Genomic DNA, 7443 nt, shown 5'->3' with positions numbered 1-7443 from the left:
AAACACTGTTCACGTATTTGTGAACAGTGTATTTGGTGTAGGTGTATGAATTGGTGTAAGTATAATGTTTCCCTATGAATAAATTAGTCTTACTTTTTACATGAGGAATAATCTACACCAGACCTTACATTTTAATTAACTACATTTGAGAACGTTCTAGAGGAGCTATGTAAAACTCAAATTATAATTGATATTTGATTTTGAGTCTATTACTTTCCACATTTATACTATCAACTTTATTGAATACATATTGTCTGTCACTTTGCATATCCTTCTTTGAATATAGGGTTGTTTCTTTTCAACCATATACTCCAACATATTGTCAACTATATGTTAACAATGATGAATATATAGAAACATAGAGAAGGAAAAAGAAATTTTGCCTTAGGAAAAAGAAAGAAGAAAAATCAACTTGTTATCGTCGGAGGTGGAAAACCCTATTATACTGCAACAATGTCTTCTCGCCAACCCCAACCAATCCTCAATATGAAAATCAAAATCAGAACAAGACTCACTTTGACCCAATTCATATGTCGTATAGTGAAATCTAGCTACAACTGTTTCAGCGTTCATTGGTGACTCCTCGGTCTATTGATCCTATGCCACCATCATACCCTGCATGGTACAACCCAAATGTAACATGTGTGTACCATGAAGGGGCAGTGGGACATTGCTTGGACACTTGCATGGCACTAAAAGCTAAAGTGCATGAATTGTTCAATAAGAAGATGATTACTTTAAAAGAGAACGGCCCTAAATTCAAAAACAATCCTTTTCTAGTACACAATAGCCCGACTATCAATGTTGTTGATGAAAGGCTAAGCCATCTCGTGATATGAGAGGTGGAAAAGGTGAATTGCTCTTTGGAGGCATTAAATGCAAGGTTGGTTAAATCGGGTATGATAAAAAAGAAGCATGATGGTTGTGTTGAGTGCAATACACATTAGGTAGGATGCATGATTGTGAAGAATGATATCTAGGAATTGATGGACCAGGGCCTCTTGCAAATTAGTCGTCCTAAAGGTGAATGAAGCCTGAAGCATGCATGAGAAGTTACCTCCTAAAGCCAGTGGATCAGACTGGAAAGATCATCCTCGATATTGATAATCATTAGGCCATTGTTATCATCTTCATTTGATATTTGCTTGTTTGTTAAGTGTTATTTGCTTTTAAACTTGTTGTTTTTTAACACTAGCATAAATAAAATGAGCATGCATATTTTGAATTAATCATTTCATGTTTACTTGTTTTCTTCTTTCCTCTTTATCACATAAAATAGAATAATTAAAAAAAGAAAAAGAAAAAACAATATTAATATTTCTTCCACCTCACTTTTTTTATCAACTATTACTTAAGCAAGGATTGGATGGAGGATGATGTAAACAAACTCTCAATATTTCTAAAAGTATGCTTTTCAATAAAACTTTGTTGATGATGTAAGATATTGCTTCAATACCCAAACAATAAGGAGTTAAGGAGGATTAATCCCCAGTCAACTCCTTGAGCCTAGAAGTTGGTGTTTCTTTCTAAACTAAAAAAACCCTTAATTTTAACTAGGGACAGAGTAGTTTTTTTATCTAATTTTTCTATGCACTCACATTCCTCGAACACATGGTGAAGTGTCCAATAAGTAGTAAAAATCCAAAAGTTCACAGAGGTTGTTTTCACCAACCATTAACACGACAATCATAACATTTTCACAGAAAGAATAAATTTTGCGGAAGTAGTTCAAAAAAAGTATAAAAACAGAGCTCACTAAGTAGAGAACCTAAAAACGATGTAGGCAAAAATTAGGGATAAAAAACAAAAAACAAAAAGGAACTAAAAAAAGGTCACCAAAGTCCTTGACAAAAAAGAGAACAAAATTGTGTGACCACCATGTTAAAAAAAGACATGAAAATAAAAATAAACGACTGCCACCACAAGAAAATCTCATTGGTTCTTGAGCCATCATATCATCACCTTCACACCATCACAATTCTCTTAGAAATTGAAAGCATGTCTCGAATTAATTTAACGTAGGAATGAAGATTATTAGAAGAAGAATGGATGGTCCCTTAATTATTAAAAAAAATCACTTAAAATTTATTGGTGCTCCCTTTGAAACTCAAGAAGTTACTTTGTTTGAATTGGCGCCTCCCTTCAATCTTATATGCAGGCGCCAATAGCTTTTAAGTCCGCTCTATCATTTTAGTGCATGTGCACTTTGTATCTCTCATTGGAGGCATGGATAAAAGCAAAGGAGCTGATGGTTGGAAGGAAGCAAGGAAACACAAACATGGACAAGCGAAGAAAGGAAGTTTGGAAAGAGGAGAAAGAAGGGGTGCTCGTGCTGAAGTTTCGGCTACAATGATGTTCTTCGTTATGGAGTTTGATGATAAATAGGAGGCCAGGGATCTGTACCATGAGTTCGAGGAGTTAGGTGATATCGACGAGGTATTCATCCCAAACAAGAAGACCAGACGGGGGAAGAAGTATGGATTTGTTAGTTTCTTTAACGTGGGGGATGAAAGGATGCTAGAGATGAAGCTAGACAACATTTTTATAGAAGGAAGGAAGATTTTTGCTAACTTGCCCAAGTTTGGTAAAGGTCAAAATAGAGCGTGAACTATGGAACCAAAACCAGAGGTTCTATTAAGGATCCTGCATCTCTTATATCTAACTTTAAGAAGGTGGAGACTTTCGGTAACAATGGATTCAACAAGGGTCTGACTTTTGCGGAGGTATTACAGGGAGAGTCATCCACTAAAGTTCTGGAATTTCATTCTGAAAGTGGTGATATGGATAGGCTTGTAAAGTCTTACATGGTGGAGGTCCTAAATCCGGGTTTTTTGTACAACATGCAAGCTTTGTTTTTCGCCGAAGGTTTCTTTTCGATAAAAGTTATTCCTCTTGGTGCAAACTTGTGCATCTTTAGGATGTTGAAGAAGGGGTTTTGAAAGATTTGGTGGATGGAGGTAATGCTTGGCTCAGGCAGTGGTTCAAGGAGGTTAGGTTATGGATTCCAATAGAGGTTGATAAGGAGAGATAGACGTGGGTGAGGGTGTATGGAATTCCGTGTCAGGCCTGGACACACAGTTTCTTTGAATTCATCTGTCATCAGCTAGGAGTTCTAATCCATGAGGATGAAGGAAATAAGGACAAATATAGAATGGATGTGGCTAGGATTCTTGCTCGCACAAAAATATTCTCGTTGATTAATAAAGAGCTCAAGGTCATGGTCGATAAAGATTTCTTCAATATATTTTTGGCCGAAGATGTTTACGTTGTGGAGGACGTTTGGAATAAGAAGCGTTTTCAAAACGGTTTTGAGATGAACGTTGAATCTTCCTCTGAGGATTCGGTCAACGATTCTGATAATGATGATGATGAGAGGGAGTTTGAACGTGTCCTGAAAACTGCTAGTGGTGTTGGTGATGGGGGTGTTCTGGTGATGGAGGAAAAACCAGGAGGTAATTTTGATCATGCTAACGAAGAGTATGGACTGGATAATGAGAATAATTATTCTCTGGGCAAAACGAAACATTTCCTGGGGATTAAGGATGGTACGATTGAGACGTGTCAGGTTTGTCCGACGGCTTCAACTCTCAAGGAAGTAGAGTCAGTGAGTAGGAAAGGTGTCAGCCCCAGGATAGTAATGTGTCCAGCTAGATGTGTTTCTAATGGGGTTAGAAGTAGGCCAGATGTAGATAAGGGTTTAACAATAGTAGGCCCTTTGTCACTGGGCTTATTATCTTTTGATGAGGCATGCTATAAATTAAAAAAAGTTAGGCCCAAAATCAAGAAGGTTAGAGAAGTAAAGTATTTGGGAGAAAAGGTTGAAAGGTCCAATATCCAGCAGTCATATTTCTCTTGTTTGAACCCTAATTTTTCTCCTAAATTTATGTGTCAAAATCCATAACCAAAGAAGAGGGGAGACGAAGAGGATAAATTCTCAGGTGGCACTGTTATTTGTTGTGATTTGATGACGGATTATGATATTTCCCATTGCAATATGAGACTGAAGATCAATAAGGAATCCTTGGTGGGAAAGACGATAAAAGATTCCATTCTAAGGCTGGGTATAGCTTGTGCGGATCCTGAAAAGGCAATCTAGAAGGAAATTAAAGTGATGGAGAAGAGAGACAAAGAAGGAATGTTTGTAAGGAAGGCGGTTATTAAGAGTTTGAAATGATTATTGTAACTCTTAATATTAGAGGAGGGGGTAGCATTATAAAGAGGAAGAGGATAGGATACATGAATCAATCGGGCAGAGTAGATGTGTGTCTTCTTCAGGAAACAAAGTTATCAACCTTTAATTCGAAGACAACTGAAGAGTTTTAGGGTGCGAAGGATGTGGAATGGACTCATATGGACTCCATTGGAGCTTCGGGAGGATCGGTTATTTTGTGGCAGAAGAATTCTTTGGAGCTCATTCAGAGCTATAAAGGAGTGGGGTTTGTGGGGATGGAGGCTACATCCAAAGGTTCCTGTATAAACTTTGTTAATGTTTATGCTTTATGCAACATAGTTTCGAGAAGAGATGTGTGTAAGAGCTTATTAAGGCTGGAGAATTTGGCGGCGGGGGAGGAGTGGTGCATTGGTGGTGACTTTAACACGGTGTTGTTTAAGGAGGAGAGGGTTGAGAAGAGTGTTGGTAGTAATGGTAATGCTGATTTCTTCAACTTTGTGGAGGAGATGGAGCTCATTAATCTTCCTTGTGTGGGAAGGAGATTCACTTGGTTCAACGGAAGCGGTTGCGCTATGAGCAGGTTAGACCATTTTTTGATAACCGATAATTTAGTTTCTAGTTTGAAGTTTGAAAATCAGATGGTGGGAAAAAAGGTTTCTTTGGATCATTGTCTCCTGTGGCTGAAATCAGGTGGATGTGATTCGGGATCTAAATCTTTTAGGTTTAATAATGGTTGGTATAAACATGAAGATTTTGCTTTATTCGTGTCTAAGGAGTGGAGCTTGCTTTCTGTAAAAGGGAGAAGTGATTATGTCTTGTATGAGAAATTAAAAAGCCGTAAGTTGTTATTAAAGGCGTGGAACAAAAATGTTTATGGCTGGTAAGACTTGAAGATCGAAGAAAATATTGATGAGAACATGAGCTGGACAAGTTTTTGATTGCGAATGTTGGAGGTGATGTGTCAGGGGCTGTTGAGGCTAGAAGATTAATAGGTGATGAAATTTGGAAGAAGTTGGAGATGAAAGAGTGTTTGCTTAGAGTGAAGTCGGGTCAGAATTGGCTTAAGGAAGGTGACCTTAATTCAAAATATTTTCCACAACTCTTTAAAGGAGAGGGTTCGTAGGAATTTATTCAACTTGATGGAAACGCCTAATGGTACGGTAGAAGGTGTTATGGAGGTCAAGTCTTATATTAGACAACATTATGAGGATTTTTTCAAGGAGCCTTGTAGATCCAGACCGGTCCCCGACGACATTAGTTTTAACATGTTAGAGGAAAATGTGGCAGCTAGGATGGAGCATCCTTTTGAGGAAGAAGAGATAAAAGCCGCGGTTTGGAATTGCGATGGGTTCAAAACTCCTAGACTTGATGGTTACTCAAGGGTTTTTTTTCAAAACTCATTGGGATTTATTGAAAGAGGATATTCTGAAGTTCGTTGCAAACTTTCAATCGAAGGAGATATTAACCAAGGCTTGTGCTTCCACCTTTATCTCCCTCATACTGAAAGTGATTAACCCTCAATCTCTTTCGGAGTATCGGCCAATTTGCCTTGTAGGAAGTCTTCACAAAATTCTATCAAAGCTTCTTGCAGGAAGGCTTAAGGAGGTTATTGATAGACTGATATCTGTCAAACAAAATGCCTTTATTAAAAATAGGAACATTCTAGATGGAGTATTAATGGTCAATGAAGTGTTGGATTTGGCCAAAAGAGAGGGATCGAGTTGCCTAGTTTTGAAGGTCGACTACGAGAAAGCTTAGGATTGTGTTAGTTGGGACTTTTTAAGATACATCATGAAGAAGACGGGTTTCAGTACAATGTGGCTTAGATGGATGGAGGCAAGTGTTTTACGAGCTCCATGGCTATCATCGTTAATGGGAGTTATACGAATGATTTCAAAGTTGGCCGAGGTTTACGACAAGGGGATCCTCTTTCTCCCTTGTTATTTGTTATCATTATGGAAGGCTTGACCAGTCTTATGGAGAGAGCAACAGAGCTTGATGAATACAAAGGATTTCAATTCGGAGCTAATAATAAAGTCGACATTCTTCCCTTCACGGATGATACGATAATCTTTGGCAATGGGGGAACTCATAATCTATGGAGCTTGAATGCAATTTTTTGGGGGTTTGAACTTATGTCGGTTCTTAATGTTAATTTTTGTAAGAGTAACATTTATGGAATTAACTTGAGTGATATAATCCTCGAGATGTCGTCGTCTTTTTTGACTTGTGGTATAGGTGTGCTTCCGTTCAAACTTTTTGGGCGTTATTGTTGGTGATAGTCCAAGGAAGGTTGGTATCTGGAAAGAAGTGATAAAGGATGTAAGAAGAAGACTTGATAAATGGCGAGGGAGGTTCCTATCCATAGGAGGGAGAGTGGTTCTAATAAATTCTGTTTTGAATGTCATTACCCTCTATTCTCTATCTTTTTATCATGCGCCTAAGAAAGTTTTAAACGAGATTAGTTGTATTCAAAGAAGGTTCTTGCGGGGGGTCGATGGAGGTAGACGTATTAATTGGGTTAGATGGCGTAACATGTGTAAAACAAAAGAAGAAGGAGGGTTGGGTACTAGAGATGTTGATTGTATGAATGTTTCACTCCTAATGAAATGGAAATGACGTATCTTATCGGAGGAAAATGTGATTTGGTCGAGTTTGCTAAAGCACAAATATATTAATACGGAGGTCAAAATGTTTGTAAATGATAATAGTGTTATTACAATGGGTGATTCTATTTGGTGGCGTGATCTAATTTTAATTAACGATTGTGACGGTTCGAAAGGACTGTCTGTTTCTGATTTGGATTCATTATAGGGTTCAAAACGTAGAATCTGCATCCTTCTGGTTCAACAGATGGGTGGGAAATCAGACAATATCGGAAGCTTATCCGGAACTTTATGCAAAAGCTGCTTCTCCTTTCATGGTTGTTTCGGATGAAGACTCTTGTGATGGGCCGGTTTGGGTGTGGGATGTTGGAAGATGGCTGATTAAGCAGGAAGATGATGATAACGGTCTGCTGGATATGTTAATTGATCAGTTGCAGCAACAGAATCCGACTAATCATGGTAGAGACGTGTGTTACTGAGCTGCGGACGAAGAGGCAAGTTTTTCTGTTAAAGCTTGCGCTACAGAATTTAGGAAGAAAGGTAATGTTGTGGGGCTGCAGCCTGCTGTCTTAAGAAGTCTGAATTTTATGTGGGATTTGAAAGTTCCCTCAAAAGTTGGTATCTTTGCTTGGATATATATTATGGGTAGGTTACCGACAAGAGATC

This window comes from Vicia villosa, linkage group LG1 (genome assembly GCF_029867415.1).
Source record: "Vicia villosa cultivar HV-30 ecotype Madison, WI linkage group LG1, Vvil1.0, whole genome shotgun sequence".
NCBI lineage: Eukaryota > Viridiplantae > Streptophyta > Magnoliopsida > Fabales > Fabaceae > Vicia > Vicia villosa.
The sequence above is the reverse complement of the archived record's forward strand: the minus strand, read 5'-3'. Positions refer to the sequence as shown.